Source organism: Pezoporus occidentalis, unplaced genomic scaffold, assembly GCF_034315485.1.
Source record: "Pezoporus occidentalis ecotype Australia unplaced genomic scaffold, CSIRO_AGI_Poc_V1 ctg83, whole genome shotgun sequence".
NCBI lineage: Eukaryota > Metazoa > Chordata > Aves > Psittaciformes > Psittacidae > Pezoporus > Pezoporus occidentalis.
Genome location: NW_026916192.1, coordinates 1,644,907 through 1,668,410, shown reverse-complemented (window position 1 = coordinate 1,668,410; position 23,504 = coordinate 1,644,907). Strand labels below are relative to the sequence as shown.

General features: G+C 42.2%; 1 protein-coding gene across 3 annotated transcripts in view; it reads left to right on the top strand.

The window, feature by feature from the left end:
- Window positions 1-23,504, top strand: part of LOC134156213 (cadherin-4) — a 459,282-nt gene that overhangs the window by 332,444 nt on the left and 103,334 nt on the right. The window lies entirely within an intron of this gene.

Genomic DNA, 23,504 nt, shown 5'->3' with positions numbered 1-23,504 from the left:
GTCTGTTTGCCAGTCAGATATATCAGGTTGTATTACCTGATTTAGGATTACCTTGTAAAAACACTTAGAGGATGTGTATGTGTGTGTGTGTATGTATATATACATATATACAACCTTGATAATGTTTTCCAGCAGCAGCCTGACATAGCTCTGACCTGTGCAGATGGGTTTGTGCTCCTGGTTGCAGATGTGGCTGGGAAGGTGCCTTGGGTAACCAAAGGATGCTTATAATAGTTCCCATTAGATAAAATGCTCCACATGTGCTTTATGCGGTGGGCAGAGGCTGGGGGTGTGATAATGTGACATTATTTTCCTCCTTTTTAATAGGAGAGTAGTCAGCGTTACTTTGAATCCTCATTAGAATTCAAAGAGCCTGAGCATCACCAACACTTTTAGGATTAGAATTTGTTAATTAATTTAATCCTCTCCCCTTCTTCATCCTCGCGGATTCTGCGGCAGCAGATGGTAAATCCTTAAGACTTCAGTAGGAATAAAGGGTTAAAATCCCAAAGCCTGGATCAGGTGGGATTGCAAAAAGTGCATGAACAATTCTCAGTGTCTGTCTTATGGTTTGCCAGCTTCTTGGGAGCAAACTGCTGAAGGGCAAAGCAGGCAGAGTCCCTGGCTATTAGCAGTATTCAGTTACAGTAGATAAGATTTGGGGCTATGTTTCCTGAGCATGTCACTGTCATAATTTACTTGTTTGTTACAACTGTTTTCCAAAATCACAGGATTGTTCCCTAATGTGTTGGTGAATACTGTGGTTACTATTCTGTCTGCAGTAAAGGGCATCTCAGGGCCTGGAAAATCACTCATGTAATAAAACCACTGCCATTTTATCATTTTAATAGAATAACAGTTTTGTGTAACGCTGCAAATATTACTCTCCAGTAGATGGTGGTGGCAGTAACAATGGAAGACAGTCACTCTTACAGCAAAAATTATTACCTTGTTTAGATTATAAGATGAAATTTTTACTGTCACATTAAAATGAAAATGAAGTGAAGACCAATAAAACAAAGAAGGGCCCTGTCCAAGCAGAAGTTCTGGGGGACTGCCAGCCATCATGGGGGGCACTCATCCAAGGAAGCCATGCTGAGAGGTCTCCAACTGTTTTTACATGGAGAAATTCAGTTGCCCAATATGCTATGCCAATCGAGGATCACTTCTTGAAATGTTCTTAGGGTATAGCAGTAAAAGGGAGGAATGCAGAGGAAGCCTCAAGCTCTCTCCTGTTGCATCATTGGGAATAAGTGTGAAAAATAGGAAGGATCGGGTCTTTTGAAATGTTCTGCCTGTGTAACAGTCAAACCCTTTGGGGGATCAATACACCTCTCACTGATTTGAATCAATACTAGAGCAACCTGCTAAAATAGGAATATGGCATGAAACAACTGGGTTGTAGGAGAACAGCTCAGCCATAACGCATCCCTGGCTCCTGCAGTGCTGTGGGGTTTATCACTCATCTCTGGGTCTGCCAGGACCAGCTGTAAAATTCAAGAGGGGGCTGCCCCCTCAGTCCCTTGTCTTTAACTGCCACTAAGAGGAGATGGGCAGGATTGTGCTCAGTGAATGAGCACTGACACTGCAGCCTGCTTATTTAAAATCAAATCTGTGACTGCTTCCTGAAGGTCAGTGCAAATTAAATTGTTCCTTGTGGTCCTTGAGATATAAACCACCATTTTTGGCAGCATTATTCTCTTGCTGCCCATGTTTCTCTCTTTCATTATTTGCACCCTGTTTGGTGTCTGCTGTTGACATATCCTGTTTGTCTGATTCTCATTAATAGCTTTCCTATACTGGCACGTAGAGATTTTACACTACAGTCTGCAGATACAATGAGATCTTTCTGCCTTATCATATAGTTGTGACTGATCTCTTTCTCATCTCTTCTTCCTAATATTTCCCTGCCACAGTATCAGACAAATGTATAGTATGGTTCAGTATTAGACTGACATTATAATTTTGCTCCATGAACCCATCTTAGTGTCATATCAGCCTTACAAATGGGGTCAGATCAACACAGCATGGTTAGTAAGGTGGGGTTTTGGAGAGCTGCTCACAAGTTCACTGTCAGCTCAGGCAGGCTGATCATTGTGAGGCATCTGAACGTCTGGAAATCAGACGAATGATCTTTGGTGTGATTTGGATTTAGCCCTGTTTCTTGAGAAAGTCTACCCAATTGTTTTTAACCTTTCAGTTGATAGAAGCAAACTGTACAGAAGGGTAACATTTGTTCTTGGGGATATCATAAAAATGGGTTGATGGATGGAGGACTCTCTCTGGGGTAAAGAGAACCATGTGAGCTCAAAGCTCTCGCCATAGCTCTGTGATGGCTTCAGTCTGAGGATAACATCATTTCTTACCCTTGATGAATACCATGCGATGGTCAGTCCCCAGGGGCAAAGCAGGTTTGGTTTTGAAATGCTGGCTTCTACAGTTCAGTTCTTAATGTGTTGCCTAGATGGGCAGAGTCTAAAAAATACTATTTATGTCTTTGGGCTGATATCCTCCAGTGTTTAGGATATCACAGTTAGCTCACCAGTCTGGAGAGAATGGTATTTGTGTCTATAACCTATGTTAGCATCAGTGGTATGAGAGGTAAAGTCCCAAACTGAGGCTTTATTAATAGTTCTTAAAAGAGCAGGACAGGTTAGTATTCTTGCTGAAAGGCCTTGGTAAGTTCAAGGTAAATGCTTCAGAGTACAACACAATACTCTCTACTAACTCCATTTGGCATATCTCCCAGGACATCCCAATCAATGCAGAATGAGGGCTACCAAGCATTGGTGAGAGCTGCGTATGTAATGTATATGCATATATACCCTGAATAAATCACTGTAAACAGTGCTGAAGCAGATAGACAATTCGGTACCAGAAAGTAATTGGCAGGGACCTGCTGCAGAATTCCCAGCTCTCCTGGGATCAGACAGCAGTGCCCTGTTTCCTCCACCGGGAGACTGCAAAAGACAGAGCAAGCCGGTAGCTCTGGGATGTAGTCGGTGAATGCAGCTTCAGAATAACAGAGCTCCTTTATCTGCTCAGAGCTTGCTCTATCATCAGTGCTTGTGGGAGCCAGAGTTCCGGTGGCACAGTCACGGAGTACATCAGCACAGCACAGGGCAGCAGCAGGCGGGGATGGCCATGGTGGCTGTGAGCAGCCTGGAAAGCCTGCACAGCACAGGGCAGTGCCCTACAGAGCTCCCAGCCCCAGTCCAGAAGCAGTACAGCTTCATTAGTGTGGCACTCTGCCCTGGCTAATAGACCCAAAATCTCAGCAGGACCAATTAGTGAGGGCAGCCTTAGATACACAGCTTCTGGTTCTGGCGCTAGCTCACTGTGCCCTGTGGACATGGCATCTAGTGTTAGTGTTACACACTGAGTGGCCAGGCTGTGCCACCACATGTACCTGACCCCTTGGTGTTTCCTCGAACGTGGCCTTTCCTGAAGACTGGCTCCCTTTTTCCCATTGCACTCCTCATGCCCAGTGATCCCACAAGGGCAGGGAGCAGTACAAACACCACATGCCACGGCCCAGCAGTAATTCCTGATCCTCAGGTGTGTCCCAGCTGGTGGAATAAGACACAACTTGCCTATCCCAGCATAAAGGGAATGATATAGTCTCTTATTTATAGCCTCTTTTTTAATGGCTTTGTTCTGCTAATTCCTTAAATGCAGTATTTTTCACATGAAAGGTTTCTTTCTGACTTCCATTGGCACTTGTCAGGTTCTTGGGGCAGAGGGCAAAATTGAGAACCTGTGGTGGGGAGTGCAGTTCCATTGATGTCAGCAGAAATTTGCCTACTCGCATCAGTCCTGAATTTAGCCCATAGTGGTTCTTTTGTAGCATCCAAAAGCTTTGTGTGTGTCTGAACTGAATGTCCATGCTGGAAGATCAGAGTGTGTCTGGGACAATTGGCATGTGGGTAATTGGTATATTTCTGTGAGAGAAAATGGTTCATGATCCTTATAAAGGAAAATAAAATAATGTTATTCCCCACTGACATATTAAGTGAATTGATAGTGTTTGAAAAGGCAGGTATTAAATCTGGAAGCAGCATGAGCGTTATGAAGTAGCTAGCAGTTTTATCCTAGCCATTTAAAATTCCTATCATTCAGCTCTCACTGATTTGAAAGTCACACATTTATTTTAGATTGTAGCCATGAATTTCTTGGGAATTACCTGACATGAAAGCATGGAAGAGTCACTTGATAGGAACTGACAAGACAATATCAAACATCCTGATACACTTAATCCAGTTGCAAGTGACTTAATGAAAGTGTTTTCATCCAGCCATATTTTTCATTAGTAGCATTTTGCTATTAGGAAAACTATTAAGTTAGATAAGAACTCCAGGTGTCCTGTAGGGCAATAATCTAAAGCATCCTCAGACTGATTTCAGAATTCAAATGGATTAGGTCTCTTGCTCTCTTTATATATATATGTGTGTATACATATATATATGTAGTTTAATCATGAACATGAACTGTCTGGCTCTTCATTTCCTTGCTGTGCTGTTAATGTGAAAAGTGTGACATAAACATCTAGCATGTCAGGGAAAGGAGAGCACCTGGGACCACACCAGTAGGTGGATTAGAAGATAGGACTGATTGTTTTTACCTTTGGACTGTACCTGTCCTGTTCTGCCTGGGCTTAATGGTCCCAGCCTTCATGATCACTAGAAATTCACCAGCTGATCCAAGCTTTGAATTACTACAGAATGAAAGTGCAGAAGATGAAGCAAACAAGAAGGAAGCCAGATGCACTTGACATTATGTGACAGCACCACTGCTCCGATGTAGATGACCAGATGTTTCAGAGCATGGGGATCTCTGGTTTTCTTTTGACGGTCCTGGTGTCCTGACATGATGTCAGGTTGCAGAGATGTTCTGGCTCTTGCTGCTAGGAGCTGCATCCTCCCATTACTCCACCAGATGACTTGAAAACTGTGACCCTCTTCCCATGTGAGTGATACCCAACACCATCAAACACACAGGCTGTCAAAGCCAGCTGTTGCCCTGAGGAAAGGACAGTGCAGTGCAAAGGGAGGGGGCACATGCTGCTCAAGCCACAGATTCTTCTTCTGAGGACGCAAGATGTTCTTGCGGGCCTGGGAGTTGATGGTGCAGCAGATTTGGTCCAGGTAATACAGCGCTTAATAGCTGTGAAGAGCTCACATGGTGCTTAGTTAAAGCAAGCTGGAGACCTCAGTGCTGGCTCGGTGTTGCTCTCCAGTAAGAAGCGGGGAGGAGCAGGACAGGAGAAGGATGGATATGTTTGTCTTCCCTCGGCTGAAAGAAGGAAAAATAGTTCTGGGTTGGGGCTTTTTTTGTGTTGGCTCTAACTTTATGGTCAGCATCTGTTGTTGATGAGCAGTGGGAGCTCTGATGTGCTGACCAGCTCTTTTTGTAATGCTTTAAATAACCAGAAAGGCACACAAAGTAATAAAAAGAGGAGACGTGAATCCATATTAAAGGCATTAATAACTCGAACAGAAGTCTCTATTTAAATAATGTTTTGAAACACACTGTCAAATGTTGTTTATTGTGTGGGGTTTGTAACCCAGCCTTGTTTTCCCCTGAAGACCTAGGGACTGGAATGTGCCAAGTCATACAAGTGCAGTTCTACATCCAAGAAATTTTCATTAAAATTCCCAGGAGATAGTGGTTCTCTTCTGTCATGACTGTCAGTGGAAACCTTAAGACCCTTGTGCAAGTAAAGATTTAATTGCTAGGGCAATGGATGTTTATTCTCTTACAGAACTTCTTATGGATGTGTTTCTGTGTCAGGACTAAATTGGGAATAGGATTGAACAGTCAGCATGCTTCGCATCAGAGATCCTGGGTGTTTGTGTACCTTATAGCCTTTCTAAAAAATTATTCTGTATTTGCAAAAAGGTTCAGTTTAAAGAATGAGCAAACGCTTCCAAAGCATCTGCTAACTCCTTTCTTACAAACAGAATTCTTTATTAAGCTGATCTTTTTTTTATTTAATAGCATTTTCCAGAAAAAACAAATTTGAATGCCTCTGTGCTGTGGGTATTTGGCATCACCAAGATCGCCCTGCATAAATAGGTGTTTTGAAAGAATCTGCTCTGACAAAGGAGCCTATGACTTCATAAGTGCTAATTGTATATTTTGGGTATCATTTCAGTTCTGTCACTAAAACAGTCTTTGTCTGTGTGCCTTCACATCACTCCTGTCTCTGCAGTACCCAGGAACCTCATGAGAAGACAACGTGGAAGTAGACTTTTCTTAATCAAATCCATCTACCAGTTTCCAAGGGAAACATACCATTTCCCCCATGCTTATTTTCGTACTTTCACACATCATACACACAGAAACACTTTTGCTAATTTAAGAATTATGACAATTCACCCCTTCTTTCCTTCACACTACAGCAGCAATACAGTTTGAGTCACATCAGTAGCATTCCCGCTGACCAAGATTATAGCTCAGCAGGAAAACAAGTCATTCCAAATTGTCTCCTGGCATAAACATTTTGGATCGTTTTTGTATTACAACTGAAAGGGGAAAAATTTGGGTCTCAGACTTTTTTTGTGTTTGTCATGTGAAAAAAGACAGGGCTTTTATTTTTACAGTGAACATTCCTTTTGCTCCTTTTTTACTGCTTTAGAAGTAGCAACTTTTAAGGGGAAAAAAAATACTGTGTTTTAGTATGCTGTTATTACACATGCATCTGTGGATTAAAGGCTCCCTAGGCACCTATTGATACAATAGACCGTAACAGCTCCTTTGGAGTCATGTCAAACTGTTACAATCAACCCTGTCAGTGATCCACACTTAATAGAACATTAAGAGATGCTTGAACCATATCTTTCAGTCCCAGTCATGGTTGTCTGAAGCAACATAGAGGTGAATGCTCTTTGGCCAGTGCTCCAGTTGCACACCCTGAGATGACCCCTGAGGTGATACTTAGATGGAAGCAATGTGAAGAAAAGTGGTAAACAACATCTCCCTTGGTTGAACATTGCAGTTTTAAATGGCAGCATAGCTGCAGAAAGAGCTGCCAACAGCTCCTGCTGCGCTCTGCATTTGTACTTCTGAAAGGGTTTTTATAAAGGGTTTGTCTAGAAAGCCTGGCCTTTTGGTGGACAATGTTCTGAATCGTTTTCTACCAAATGACCTGGTGATCAGGGCTCTGGTAGCTAGATGTTTGTTGGATGTTTGCATTCCTCTCTTGTTGCTAATGGTGGTGTTGGGGTCTTCATCTATCCATCAAAATAGAAAAAAAACTAAATGGGCAGATTCTTGTACTTATTCTGATACATTTGTGGTCTACAAGGATGCTGGAGAGGGACTCTTCATCAGGGATTGTAGTGGTAGGACAAGGAATAATAGGTTCAAACTTAAACAGGGGAAGTTTAGGTTGGATATAAGGAAGAAGTTCTTTGCTGAGAGGGTGGTGAGGCACTGGAACAGGGTGCCCAACGAAACTGTGAATGCTTCATCCCTGGCATTCAAGGCCAGGTTGGACAGAGCCTTGAGTGACATGGTCTAGTGTGAGGCATCCCTGCCCATGGCAGGAGGGTTAGAACTGGATGATCTTAAGGTTCTTTCCAACTCAAACCATTCTATGATTATAAAAATCTAAAATGTCCAATTGGATGTTGACAGAAGAAGGAAATAGACAGGATGGAACATTTAAATCCAGAATCCTTATTCTTGTAATTACTGCCTCAAATTTTCTCAACTATTGTGTGATCAAGAAAGTCAGTACAGCCTCCACTGCCAGTCAAGCACAGCACAAGTGACTTCAAGTGGGATTTATCTGTTTACCGGCTAAACCTCTTGAATGCATGAAAGCTGGGGAAGTGTAATGCTGGAGTTGACAAAAATATGGTGCTGCTGGTTCCTACAAGCTATTTGAAGTGCTCTTTCAGTTTAGCTTCTTTAATAGGAAAAAAAGAAAAGTAATTTCTTCCACAGACTCAACACTTAATTTCACCAGCTCTGGGAAGAACCTAATATTGTGAAGGTCAGTGAGCTCATGAGCCCCACTATTCAGGCCTATTTCTTCCCTTATAAAATTTAAAAGAAGAAATCCTTTTTATCCCTCTTAGGTCTTAAGATTTGTGGGTTTAATGGATAGCTTCCATAGCTGTTGGTAGAGCTAATATACCTGTTTGTTGGTCTCTGGTACCCATGGCTGGCCACACTTGCTCTTATCAGACTCTGTTTTGCTGGTAGCTTTGCTGGATTTTGACTATTTGAGATGTTTGTTGTTTGTCTCAGGCAGAATAGTTTCAGAAAGCTTCAGCTAAAACAGTTCTTTCATCTCATGCAATTAGGGTTAGACTAAAATACATTTTCTCATTTGATGGTTGTTTTCTGTGCTACAGGCTGTTCTACAGCTCTTTGAAGTCAATGGAAATCTGTCCATTAACTTCAGTAGGCTCTAGTTTGTCCCTAATCGATAGTAATTTGATTAAAATAGCTCTGAATGTTCCAGATCCCAGTGGACATTGCAGTTGTCCCTTAGGTTGTAATAGCCCCCAGCTTTTCTGTACACGGTCAACCCTGTTCGCCAGCATAAGGGAGAGTGTAAGGAGACATGTGAATCTCACAGTTATCGCTCTTCTTGCTAAATCACAGTGGACAGGCTTGCAATAAATTAAACCCACACTGTGGGATGTGGATTCTGGTGACTGAATCATTCCACAGCCTGCTTTCTGCAAGCTGCAGGGTTATCCTGATGCAGAATGGGGAGGGGACGGTATCTTCTTTGCTTTCCCTTTTCTCTTTCTCCTCCCAGCCAACAGGCAGACAGGGTTTGTAACGCTTCTTGCAACTGCAAGACACAGGCCAAGAAAAAAATCATAATGTTTCATTGTATGAGTTTTCTTCTTGCTCTGGAGCATTCTTTGTGTTTAGAGCATAATCCTTTAAAAATTGGAGTGTCTTTCCTTGCCTCTACCCACCTGGAAAGAGCTTCTTCCCTGGAAAGTGGTGTTGATCTTCAGTGGCAGAAAGGGCACCTGGGGTGGTTCATCCATCCTCCCCTCTGAAGCTGAATTGCCAGCATTGTTTTCCCAGCTTGGTCTGTCCACATCATGGATGTCTGTGTGGTCTTTCTGCTGCCTGCTCAAGTATAGCCAGTGAAACCTTTCCATACAAACCTTCTGAGCCTTTCAGGGAATTCAAATCAGGTGGTCAAAGATGCTTTTGGTCTGATTTCTTGTTTATTTACCATCACCCTGAAGTTTGGAGCTGAAATGCTGGCATTTCTCAGTAAGGGTTATCTGAATGAATGCTCACAATCTCCCATTACTGCTTACCCCATGCCAGTGCACCAGTTTCTTTTCTCAACTCCTGTGTCTTCTAAACTCAATGTAGAAGTGAGAGGAAAAAAACAGCAATGAAGCTCTGCATTGAAATTGAAGTTCACAGTCTCACACAGATGCACAGAGTCTTCCAAATCAAACAGAATTGATGAGCCTTGCACAGGCAGGTGCCCCAGCTCAATCACAACCTAAATAATCCTGAAATTAAGATCAGAGCTTATCACTGCAGTTGCTGCCATATGTAGCCACTTTCTGGCTCTGCCTCTTATGCTGAGGCAGGGAGTTGGGTGCATGAAAGCACCGACCCACAGAGTGATGGGAGCCCTGGCACAGAAGCAGCTGGGCAGCAGGAGCACTTCTCCACTGCAGGGAAGGCAAATTCTGGAGTCCTGGAGACTTGGGATCAAAAAGGCGTGGAGATGACAAGTGTGGCATGTCACAGCGCACCTCCTGCTAGGGTGATTCAGGGCATGGTGTGGACAACCTCACATGCCACCTCCTAATTAAAGGGAAAATGCTGTCCCCCAGTAGTGGCCTCGAACCAAAAGGGATGAGCTACAGCAGGGAGTCATCCTTGGAATAAAGAGATGGGCAAGAGCACAAATGCCTGGGAATGGGGCCATGGAGGGAATGAATAAGATGCCCTTCCAAAGCTACTCTTTCTTTGTTAGTCTTATTAAAAAATACATAAAAATGAGCTGCAACTGTTATGCTCAACACAGCATTTTGAAGGTTCTCATGGTTTTCAAGCATACCCCGCTAAGCACAAACTATGATTCATTTGGAATTTGCTAATTAATACTGGCATGATATTGTCTCCTGCTGTTGCCCAACTTCTTGCTTGAGAAAACTTTTTCTTTTTAAAGAAGAAAGAAAATATTTTCTCTTGGAACAGTAAGGTGCCTCTTCAGATGTGAAGTCTGCCAAGACAGAACAGGAAGGGGGTGAAATAGGGGGGATTTTGCCTTTGCTTTCATTGAGTTCCTTTATCATCAGTAGCACAACCTGACTCTTTAGTAAGGTGGTGACCAGAAATAACTTTGCAAGAAATGCTAGCTCGTCTCTCATCCCTATCTTTAAGTATGAAAAAGCTGGGAAAGACTAAATCGTTATTTAAACTCTGGATATTGCAGCAGGCAAAATGATTTGGCTTTTTTTATTTCTCTCTGTAAACTAATGGATATGGAATCTTTCAAAAAGTAAACTGACTCCTCTTAATAAAGCTCTGCATATAGATATTTAGCAGCTAAGCACTAAATCCGTGGAATAGGGGAAAAGTGCAGAAGTAGTGGATTAATATAAAAAGGATGCTTTTTCCCCTTCAAAGCCTCCTTAAGTGCTGACTGATGGAATAAACCCTGGAAACTTTCTCTCTGCTAATTGTCATGTTCCTTGGCTTGCATCCCATTTGATGTCCATCATCCTCTGCAATTGAAGAAGTTTCACATAAGAGCTCTCTTCCACTGTTTACAGGCATACCATGTAGTTTATTCAAACCCAGGGATAGTTCAGAGGGTCAGGAAATCTTCCTTCTGCTTCGTATTAAGAAGAAAAAAAGAAAAGCCCTGAAGATTTAGGGTTTGAAGAAACATTCCCCTGCATACATCTAGCTTCTCAAAGGCACAAGAGCCAACTTTCAGCTTTTCTAGAGATAAACGTGAAGCCATATCCCACTCTAATCACCACAAAAATCCTGGGTCAGCTTGTCAGGCAGTGGGAATCAGTGTAAAGCCACTGAACTTAAAGAAGCCATGCTGATTTACGCTAACTTGAAGACCAAGGCATGGCTTATAAAGCATCACGTGGTTTTGGTATGTGACAGACTGTTTTCTTTTCATTTCCTCTGATTAGGAAAGGATACTGTGTGAAATAATAATGTGTTCCTTTTTAGCATCACCTTTTGAGTCTGTCTGAGATTGATAGAGGAAGATGACCTGCAATTCCATCTTAGTTAAATGCTGAAAGTCAGCAGTTCATAATTCTTTCACTGGTGGATTATTTTCAACCCTCCCTGTTCCCATAGGACCTATTCCCTGTGTTATTATCAACTTTTTTAAATTGAAAGTATTATGAAGGCAATTTCCTGCCACCAGTGACTTTCACAGCCCTTTCTCAGGGCCCTGCAGCCTGAGAACAGCCCATCAGCAATGGAGGATCGCATGGAGTGCCCTGAATCACAAAAAAAAAAAAAAAAAAAAAAAAAAACCAAAATGTCCCAAAAAATGCTCATTAAGAAATGGTTTTCATTGACTCCCTGCTGATGGTTATTGGGGACCATCATGTTTCAGGTCTGCTCCTGCTGTCACCAGTCTCCGGTAAGGCTTTAAGATGATGAGGGTAGTGGATGGGATGGCTCTGTGAGATCTGGAGGGCGTATTTCTGACTTACAGTTGAACTATAAAGTCTGATACGACAGTGGATACAGTGAACAGATAAAGAGCACAAGAAAACAGAAATGTTTTAAGAGCTCAGTTTTGATTTGTGTGTCAAAAGAGCAAACTGGGACAGGGTTTCCCGGCTTTGTTCCTGGAGGGTTGCTTGCAGGAGTGAGGGCCAGGGTGGGCGCTGCACAGTGAAGCTATCTGCAATGCAACACCTTTGCTTTCAGTTTCTGTTAAGTAAAAATCTTGTCCAAAGCTCATACAGAGGCTACAAACAACCTGTTGCTGCGCTGTGGGAAGTCGGGGCCAGATTTTCTGCATATTCATAGTAAGATGTGCAGCAAGCCTAGAAATAATTTGACTTGGGTTTCAGGTGCTTTGGCAGGAACACAATTGCACTGATGATCTGGCCCCAATTTGCAAGGGTTGAGTATCTTGAAATGTGTTATTGATGCTGTAAAATGCACAAAGGAAATAACATTTCCTTCCAGTCTCTTTTACTTACTGTAATCGTGTGTGTTAGTTGTAGCTGTACTTGACTGAAAGTGGCAGCGGAAGTGTGATTTGGGGTTGGTAATACCCCTTTAAATAAAGCCCAGCGTACAGATTTCTGTACTTCCTACCTTATTTGGCTGTTCTCAGAGATTGCTGCTGGTCCTTATTCTCAGTTTTGCCAGAGATATCTCTATTGCAGTGTGGAAAACAAGCAGAGGGTTGGACAGGTTCTCTGTGCTTGCAGTCTTTCTCTATTTTAATCCTCCAGCTGCAATTGATAGAGGCAGTGGTGTGAAACAAACATTGCTCCCATAAATAACTGCTGCCTGTTAGATCTGCAGGTAACATGAAGCTCAGGGGTTGTAGAGGGGCATTGGTGGCAAATTAGAGGTGCATGTAATGGAGAAATAGATAGGTGATGGACAGACACATGCCATTTCCTCTCGTGGGTCGCCTTGCCAAAGCAGTGATATGGGTATTGGGCAGCTCTGGTTAAGAAATGGAGTTAGTCCCTGCCAGTTGCATTTACAGTGCTTTGCTAATCTATTCTTTCAGACAGCACAAATAGTGTATTTCATTGTGCTGCCTTATTGATCAGAGGAAAGATTCAATTTGACAGCAGTTTCAGAAAAGCCTTCAACTTGTCCAAGATGTGGTGGAATTATTAACTACCCTAAGCTGACATATGGTCATTTAGTGTTTAATGTTTGCCCTGACATGTTGAGGAGTCATCGTGCCAAGCTACCAGCTGATGCCCAGAATTTTATAGGTACATAAATAATAGCTGAAATAGTTTTCTGGAGCCATGTTTAGATTTAAACAGCCTTTTATATGTTGTGTGTTATAGTTAAACTTTCTTCAGCACGGTGGCAGGAGCTGGAACCCCGCTGCATTGCCCACTACCGTTGGAATAAATGAATAGGATTTTGCAGCTTTTTGCAGCTGTATTTGTACAACTTCATCTTGAAATAATTCTAATTTCTGTGTCTAGGCTTATAATTTTTTCAAGCGTGTTACACAGTTGGCTGTACATAATTATGTCTTACAGCCATAAGCACTGACAATCTGCTTACCTAAACTATTCTGCTCTCAACTTGTCATTTCACTGATGGTGAAGGAATTGTATGTAATTCATCAGATCAGAAATTAAATTATCAATTAATAATACTGCAAAAGAATTCAACAAGAAATTCAGTGTGTCTGTCAGAGTATCTGCAATTAAAAAGGCAGTTGAGCATTAGCATCCATGATGAGACTGGACCCCTCCACCCTTGTTCACCAAGTCCACCAGCTGCAGGTCTGCACCTCAGCTGCTTTTTCAGGCATCTGTGCTTTGCTCCTTCTGCAAGCAGAAGTGCCACCATGCACACAATTGTTACTGGGGTTTTTGGAGGCTCATGGTTGTGTCCATGCTCATGACTCTTGAGGACTGCTGCTGGCTTTGGGGAGTTAAATTCAGAAACTGAGTGTGCTGTAAATAGAAGTGAGATGTAAAAATGCTCTAAAAACTGTCAGAAAATACTTTTTTTAATGTATGGCGCCATGTGCTCAAGCAGAGCTGTCTGCCTCTTGTGTTAAAAGCATGTGGACAGGAAGCACATCAATAACTCATGTGAATAAGTTTAATGTGGATTCAAGTCAAATTAAGCAGGGTCTTGGATCTAACCTGCATAGAAGTATAGTTAATGAGAGAGAAAACATGCCAAAAAAAAAAATCAGCCCTGTGAATTCGTTCCAAATGAGCAGATTCAGCCAGGTTTGATGTTTCCTAGAAGGTGATCTCCCATCCCTAGTGCTCAAAGCAGAATTGCTGGGTGTTTGAGAACACTCATGGCAGAGGGAAAAATACCTCTGCAAAGTGGAACTGCAGCTGCTGGGAGGACCCTTAGCAAAGCCACTGAGCTGCAGGAAAAAGAGACGGGATGCTGGGGCAGAGGAGAGCTGGCTGGGAGAGGAATTAGAGAGGCTCGGCACTTGGAAGTGGTGGGACAGAGTTTGGACACCACAGAAAAGCTATAGACGATCCGGTATTTTGTCTGCATAACATATGAGGATGAGTCCTAGGACCAAAGTCATCTCACTGGCATTGTTCAGTGGACAATAAATCATAGAATCATAGGACATCTTAGGTTTAAAGGGACCCGTAAGGATCATCAAGTCTAGACCTACACGGATGTCCATTAGCATTGCTTCTGTAAGTGCATAGGGGGAACTTCATTTTCTGCTTCCTCACACCTGGTGTTTCCCTTTTCTGACCATTGAAATAACTTCTATATATTCTGTGCCATGTAATCTACCCTACAGAACAAACGAATGGGTTTGCTTTTCCTGTAATTAAACTTACAAGAGAGACTTTGAGAACTGCAGAGCTTTTAAATCCTGCTTTGCAAGCATCCCAAAGTAGTGTCTCAAACAGGAGCCTCAGCAGATTTTGTTCTCCAAAATATACACATTAGAGGGTTTTACTATTTTTCCTATTGTTAGCTATAGGTCCAAAAGCTTAATTTTATGCTGAGACTGGCATTCGCAATCATGCCACAGCACCACTTCTCCATGATCAGTAATATATGTGTTCTGCAAAATGTGAATTCAGTGCATGGCTGTACATGATTGGGAAAACCAGAGCTCATTACAAAGCAAAGGTCATACTAAGACCAATTATATCCCTTAAGTCTGGGAAAAACAAGTGTGTTTGTCCCTGCTGAATACTTTTTCCCTGTGTCTGAGCTCACTGTCCTACCAAGAGGAACGCTGCTTGTGTTAAATTGCTTTCTGGTGTTGTACAAAGATTGTTATGCACTTGTTCTTCTGCTGTGCAGCTTAATTTTTAAATGCCATGGACCACGTTTTCAGCTGAAATAAATCAGCGTGCCTCTGCTTGAAGCCAGTGAGTCTACACTGATTTGTACTCGCTGAGTGCTTCAATCATTAGTTACAGTGATCAGGTTACTCCTGTGTAGGTCAGTATTTGCTGCCCTTGTTTATCCTCTGCACTGAGCATTCAGGTTTCCTGCCCAGTTTTATCCAGAAAGGTGCTGGATTCTCTTTGCCAAGCTGGCTTTGTGGCAGATGTGGTGTAAGGCTTTAGGGCAGACACACTTCAAAAAGAAACGAGGACAAAGCCCTGCTACCATGATGTATTTTTCTTGACTTCATCTTTGTTTATGCATAACCATAGCAGACAGCAGTAGGGTCAGCTTTAAGAAGGTGCTGCAAGATTGTGCCCTATGTAAGGATAACAGCATGTGGCCCTTCATAAATAGATTATGATCTTCTCTTACATGTCATGACTTCTCTAACACAGGAATAAGAACAGTGTGATTTGAACTCTCAGAGGTATTTGCTTTGACTTTGCCATGGAGCATCCTTGATAGCAGAGGAAGGCTCAGGCATCTGCTTCAAATTCCAGTTAGTTAATATCAGCCCCTTGCATCTTGCACAGGGTGAACCAGTATCAGTTCTTCAGGGCCAAAATTCACCTGATAGCAGCACATGCAACTCCACTGGGATGCCTTCAGTCACTACACTGAAGAATCTGCTCTCTTGTAAGAGAGATAAGAGGAAGAGTAGTAAAAATTAGTTTTGTTGCTTCTGTTATCAGCGTGCTGACAGTGATAAGACACTGGCAGTCGTGTGGCAGTATTCTTTTGGTCCATAATAATCTTCTCTTTCCATCAGAGCTGCTCTTCTCCCTTTCACTCACCTTGCTGCAGGCTGAAGCATTTCCACAGTGGAGTACTTAAAAACTGAACCAGCTGCAAAAGGCCTAAAGAAAGGCACATGTTGCTTTAGAAATCAGTCTGCCGTATGAATTACCATTAAATGTGGAAGGTCCATGAGCACCGGCCAGTTCCTGATACAGGCACATTAGTTCTTGACCTTCCTAACAGTAGGTAATGAAAAATACTTAATTATTTAAACATGAAGAGCATGCCACAATAGTTTGTTTTCGCTGTAAAGGCAGAGACCTGGCAGGGCTGCTCTTGTCTTAACTGCTGTTGGTCCCAGGTCACCACTTGGAAACTTTGGTCTGGCTGGAGAGTTGCACAGCTGCCAGACTGGCCCTATGAATCCTGCAGACCTCGGTCTTGGTGTGTCCAGACAATTCATGCTACAGCAAAAATCCTTTGCTGTTTCAGCAGGTAGGAAAGCAAAGCTAAACTGCAGCAGATCCCGAGCCTGCTTTCACTGCTGAGCACCAGGTATCCTGTGCTTGTAGCATTTCATCTGATAATGTGTGAAATATGGTTCCCTTAGGCAATTGTTATTTTGCTTTTATTCCAAGCAGAGTAATGGTAGTTTTGAATTGGACCATGAGTCTGTCGAGTTCATTTTCATCCTGTACTTATGAATGGAGTCACACATGGTTACTGGCCAGAATTGCAGGCAGAAGTTCTTCAATCCCACTGCATTAGGGTCTCCGTATTGAACCTGATTTATACGCTCCTGTTCTCCATCTGTTCGATGTTACATTTTTGTCCAGGTGGAGCAGAAAACCGCTGGTAGACAATTGAGAAAAACCTGGAAGGGAGAGAGGAAGTGAGGGACTATCAAAGCTACCGACAGGCATAGGGGAAAGCTCCAGAGAGATGCACCCATGTGGATGCAATTGGCCTGAAGGGAGCTGCTGCATTGGAGAGCAGCCCTTGGGCAGAGGGAGACGCATGAAAGCCAAAGGACCTGTGAAGCACTGGAAGCTTTCAGCAACTGAACATTTGGTGAAATGCCTTAGCCAAGCTCTCACAGGGTCAGTGCAGAGAAAGCAAACTCCTCCTCGTAAGAAGCAGGAGAGCTGTATGGTCAACCTTCTCCTCTGCAGGCAGCAGAACGTGAGCTGAGCATGAGAGAGAGGTTCTTCTCTTCGGGGTTCAGACATTTTGCTCATTTCATTTTTGTTCAGACATCAGTTTCATTTCTTTCTCTAATGCAGGCTGTACAGTTAATTACACCAAGAACTTAAATGACAGCTTAAATCCCTCTGACGTACTAGATTTACTCTAGTTTATCATCAAAATAAATGCATTATAAATCACTTTGCACAGATTACATCTGGAGCAGAGGAAGCTTTAACTTGAGAGACATCCGGCTATTGGGACTAAGAGAATATTTTTGCAGTTTGGATTTGGATTTTAAAGAAGAGGAAGAAATTTAAGCCCTTGCATAGTAGTAATGATAGTAGCTAAATGCTGTTTGTAACTGCAGGCAGAATGGCATTCATTGCAGAGACTCTCATCTACGTAAAAATTAGACAGCTAGTCTAAGTGTAATCCTTGGTTCTTCCTCTACAGTATGTGGAAAGAGAAAAACACTCGTTCCAGGAAATTTAATGTGTACTTAAGCATTCAAGACAGGAGGATGGATTTTAATCTGGAAAGGCTTCCTTGGCTTCTGTTTATCTGGCTATCTTAGACCAGATACAAAGTTATTAGAAAGTTATATATGAGATGAAACTAGTCCCTTTTGAGGGAAGAAAGAAATCCACAATTACAAATGTGCATTTCCATCTGCTCTTTCTTTGCCAATAGAGACCTTTTCCTAACTTAACCTTGTTTGCAGATACCACTGCCATGGGAAACTTGGCTCAATCGATAGTCGTTTTGTCCAGTAGAGGATCAAGACTTGCAGGCTGCTAAGACCGGTGTTGTAGATAACGGAAATAGCTACATACTCAAAATTATAGCTGCCTTGCCAAGTCAAAGCATCTTATTTGCAAGGTGCAGAATAGATGGTTTTCTCTAAAGACAGCTGACTTGTTTTAGAGCATCTTCTGTTTTCTTTTTCCTTTTCTTTCCAGGAAGTAGCTTGAGATCATTGGCCAGTTTGATAAAATGGGACAGAAGTTAATAAATACCACCCTAACCTGGTTGGGTCTACAAATGTGTCTTAATTTTTCTCTGTCCATTTGACTTTTGCATTTATTTATTGAAACCATATGTGACTCTTTAAGCAGCACACAGTCATTTGTTTGGAAATACAGGGCTAGAGATGTGTCTCTTTCCTGGCTTCTAAAACAATTGTGAAATAAGAGTTAGGAACTTTTATACAAATGAGTCTTAAACATATTGCAGAATCAGTTAAAAATAAATGAGGAAGTCCTTAGCAAGGATTTCAATAAGCAGTAAGAGTAGCTGAATTAAAGTATTTCCACTAAAATTAATGAGCCAATCCTGGAATGCTTAGACTGACTCTTAAGTGTGCTCTTTTAAAGACTTTGAATATGTTTGCCTGTCTGAATTTCTATGGAGCATTTTGAATGCATGACAGATTATAGTCTTCAATTATTTTAATTTGGTTTTCTTAATGGGCAAAATAGCTAAGAGCTTAATAATAAAAGTTACTTACTGCTTATCATTTACATTATTTTATGTGTTCATTAATAATTATAATGGGTTTTATAAAACAAAAAAAATCAAGTCTAAGTCTCCCCAGGCCATGTTAGTTCAAATGTTGCATAGGATTTTATGGGAGATATGGAAAACTAAGTGTTTTTTGAAGGGCATTCTTAACTCCATATGTTATACAGCAATCTGGAGAACTTCAAATGAAATTTATATTCTAGTTTGTTCTGTGGATAAGAAATGCAACAGTGTGTAAATGGCTTGCAATGCTTGCTCAAGATACATTCCTAGGCACTTACATACACTGTCACACAGTGATGGGCAGAACCTGGACCATGTGAAATCCTCTCTGTGTAGTTTGTTAGGTAAAGAAATACTGTTGTTACAGTCCCATCTTCTCTTCTGTAGGCTCAGATGTCCTTGTTTGCTCAACCTGTCATTACACACTCGCTCTCCCTAGGCTTCACTGATATCTAAGCAATCTCCATTGGGCCACTTTACCTGTGTAATCTATGGACTTGCTGGCGGCCTCCAATCTGCTGACTGTATGGCTTTCCATAGTCTGCATTGCCTCTGCTCCTGGCACAGGAGAGTTAGAGATCTTTGGTGGTTCTTATTTGCTAGGATAAGAGGGCTTGTAAATTCAAAGCCCAGCAGTGGGAAATGGAAGTGCTATGAGCCCCTGAAAGGTATGGATCAACAGGAGCAAAACAGAATGATAAAATCTGGTTTCTCAGAGGAACTCATCAACTGAAACTTTGCTTACCAGTAGAACTTGTGCAAACAGCTTAGCTACCCAGTAAATCCTGTGGAGATGCAAGAACCGTAAGGTTTTACCTGTAAAAGCGGGATGCAGCCCTGTGTCAGAAGCACAGGCTGATTTTCAAGTACGTCCAAATGTGGCATTGCTACAAAGGAGAAAGCCAGCTCTGAAGGGCTTAGCCCTGTATTACTTCAAGAGTTGCAGTGTTCATTTTCACACAGTTTAGTTATTATATCAGAATCTGCAGTGGAAAATACCCATCTGTGAAGTCACACTGATTTCTCCTGCTCCTGGGATTACTCTAAAGAACTGAGAGTTTGAGTCAGACTCCTGGTGTTCTGGTTCCGAGCTGCAGATGTTCACTGCAGCCTTTGTGCTCTGTCGTGGATGGTGCATCGATGCTTTGAGCTCAGGCTTCTCTGCAGCCCCCCACTTCACTGTTGGGCTGTAAGGCCGCTGTGTCCCTGCTTGCCACAGCCAAGGGGAGATCTGGCAATTCAAGTTGAGTGCCCGGCTCTGCTGCAGGTGCCCTCTGTGGCTTTGGTGGCCAGTCCTGCAGTTCCCAGATGGTCCATTTGTATGTTGTCAGTGTATGTGAGAATACTTAGCATCCCTCCTGCCTGGAAAATTTCACCTGTTTTCAGGAGATAGGATCAGGGGGTCACACCTTCCACCATAAATTGCCTTTTGATCTGGGACACTTTCCCTCATCAGTGTAAAATCCTCTCAAAGCTCTGTCCCAGAGGTGGTTTTAAGAGAATAAAAGCAGCTTTACAAGCAAATTCCTCTTACAACAGTCATCAGCCATCATCATTTATCCTGCACACCATACACAGTGTTGTACCATGCCTGGCTCAAGGGTCCAAGGATTCTTCAAGTAAAAAATGTATAAAGGCATCTAAGGAAAACTGTTCTTCTGCCATCTGTTCTGAAACCCAGAACCCTGCATACCTCTTGTCTGCTTTCTAAAAGGAAAGAAAAACAAATTTAAAAAAGCATGTCTATTTTGCCCATGTAATGTGGGTACGATACCATCTTCTCACATCCCAGACATAAAGGAAGGAAAATGCAGCTCTGCTCAACCAGAAAATTCTCCAACCAGTAATTCTTTTCTCCTGATCTAGTGAGCTCCTGGGGAATTGCAAGGGGGAGGGGGGGTATTCTTAATATTACTATTATTATGGTAAACTGCTCCAGGAATGGTTTCAACAAAAGAAGTAAACCTTACATTGTATTCAGATAATGTTCTTAACTTCTCAACAAGATTTACTAAATTGCGCGCTGGGAATTATGCAAATGAAACATTTGGTCAAAATGTTGCAGGATTACTGGGGGGAAAAAAAAAAAGAAAAAACACCTTTTTTAAAAAAATCTCATTAAGAGTGCTAAAATTGCATGTTCTAATATCAAATACATGTGCCTTTGTGTGATGAATATCTCACTGGTAGTAATATGTTCTGTTACGTTCCCTGCTCCATTGTCAGTGGTCTTTGCAACTTTCGGTGACAAGTGCTACTCCTTATATGTTTTTTTCTGAACACTTCACATTGTTGTATTCTTACTGGAAGTGGAATTAAGTACAGGCAATGGGCAAACCATTGTAGTATGATGGCAATTAACAGCAAATAATGGGCCATTGCTGAATATTTGCAACATATTTCTGCCTGTCTTTGTTTTGCTCAATGCAGTATAATTAGCTCATGGATTTTTCTTAGTATGACTGGGAAAGTTGTGTGGGTCTTATGATATAGTTCGTTTCCTAGATCTGTAATGATTTACATACAGACAGCTTAGACTCTATTAATGCTAATAAAAATGCTGCAAGGACATCCTGTAGCATACACTTTATTAAACTGTACATAGCTTTCTTAGAGAGCTTCTGTTTATTTGCATTTCCTGAAAATAAAATATAGTGCCTTTAGCACTGAATATTTAAATCCAGCCTCCTTTTCCCTGTTCCTGTCCCTCTCTATGCATTTCTAATGCTTCTATCACAATGGGATCTGAGTACTATATGCAACAGGAAATAGAGCAGAAAAATGTCCATGAAGAAGTAAGTGGCTCTCCCCTTCTGTGATTCAGGTTAAAACTGCTTACATTTTAGTTCCTTGAAAAGAAACTGGTGTGCTGTTTGGTGCTTGTGCTCATTACAGCCACAGTTAAGCCAGGCTGGGGCTTGGGGCTGGCAAGACCCTCCCATCTCCTGTGCTTCAGTGAGCAAAAAGGCAGGAAAAGTGCAGAGACCTTGGGTTTGGTTTTCTTCTCTTTTTCTTCCACCTTTGTTAAGGAAAAACTTTGTTAAGGATGGAGGGCTGGTTTTATCCTAACATGTTATAGGTCCTTTGGAGCTGTGCAGACACACAGCGATAGAGACAGACCCACAACTGTGTGTCCCATGTTACGCTTTCTAAGATGGGAACCCCACACTGGCTCAAACCTGGAGGTCCAGCAGTGGCTTCCTACATTTTCACTTACCTTAGGCCTAGCTACAAGTGTGTTCAGGGTGGGTTAGAACTTGAACTCCCTGACTTGAGCTATGCATTTGCCACAGACATTCACTGAATTCAACTTTCAGGCCTTTCCTCCTGGCAGGTTGAAAGCTGACTTTCTGAAGTGGGGGCTGTGGACTTCAGTTGTTGACCTGTTGTTGCCATCGTTAAAGCACAGTTGTACAAGCAAAGTTTGATTTTAATACACTCTTATTCACCCACAGATTTGCTAATGAAAATTGGATTCGTTCATGTCTACTTGGGTCCCTATTACAGATATCCCCTGGGCCCCACAAAAACCTGTATAAACCATTGTGTGCATCATGAGGGCACTTTCACCGTGTCCCCAGTACCTCTTTTAAGTGATTATACCAGTGTAAGTCCAATCTGTTTTTCTTGGTACTAACAGCCTAACAAGGAGTGAATCCTGTAGAGAAGAGACAGATGAAACTGTCTCCATTCCCTGACCTTCAGCTCCAGAAGTGTAGGTGCAGCACGAATCAATCCTGGCAGTGTCTAGTAATAACTGACATTATTAGCTGTTAACAGGAACAGACTATTTGGTGGAGGCAGTACAAAGAACACAGTGGACAAACTTGGTAATGATCAGGACAAAGGCATCAAAGGAGATTCGCAAGCCAGGGGACCTGATATTATTCTGCACCAACACATTCAGTATCTTGTCAGCCTCCCGCATCAGGAGAGGAAGAAATAGCTGTAGGTCACATATAGAAGGAGTGCAAGAGCAGCCCACAGTCCCATCCCAATTCCTTTGCCCGACAAAGCAAAGCCTCCTCTTCTCTTGGGAAATGACCTTCACTCCCCAAACTGGGGCTGTTTGGGGATTGCACGAGTCTCCTGCATCACCCTGAGGCCACTCGGACTCCTCCAAGCTGCTGTAGCAGAGATGCTAACATGCAAGGTTTCTATTATCTTCCCACTACTTTGTTGTATTCATAGACCCATTGGGGAAAAATTTATGCACGTCGCTTTTACACTGCCAAGACAGTTTGTGATGGTGTGGGGGGTGGTAATTTATTTGTACCTTGCACTTTCAGGAATAGTCATGCTGTTGCAAGAACTTCTTTCAGCATTTGATCAGAAAATTAAATTTGGGTTTAAAGAGATAGTCGGGGTTGCTAGGACAACGTATTAACCTCCCTGTTTTATTTTCTGCGCTCTGTATCCAAGGTTCATGTAACTCATCATGCTGCATTCCGTTTGTGGTGGTGTTCTCAAAGTATGGGAGGGAAGGGGTTTCAAAAGCAATGTGTCAAGCACACATTTCCTCAACAAATAGCCACAGGAAGTGGTACCATCCCACTGACATTCCTGGCCTTGTCAAGCCAGCAGATTTGGACAAAGAGGGAGCGAACAGCCCCAGTTCTCCAAATTTCATGGGCATATTTATGTGCAGTCACAGGGACTGAGAAAGAGGATGTGGGATCTTGCAGGCAGCATTTTTGGAAGTTATTAATGCCTGGGAGGCTCCGGGTATGGCTGAACAGTTTGGACACTTTAAGGTGCCTGGGGTTTCAAGAACATCTAAACAGCATTTTTTTTGTGCTGTATAGGTTCTTCCCCATCCTAAGACAAAGAGTCAGAATTTCAGTGGTTCCTAGAAAATTGTCATGAATAAAATAAGAGAAAAATAATTGAAAATATGTAGAATATACTTTTCCTGGCTTTTCACCAATTCTTTGCCATACAGCTCACTTGTCAAAATTGACAGC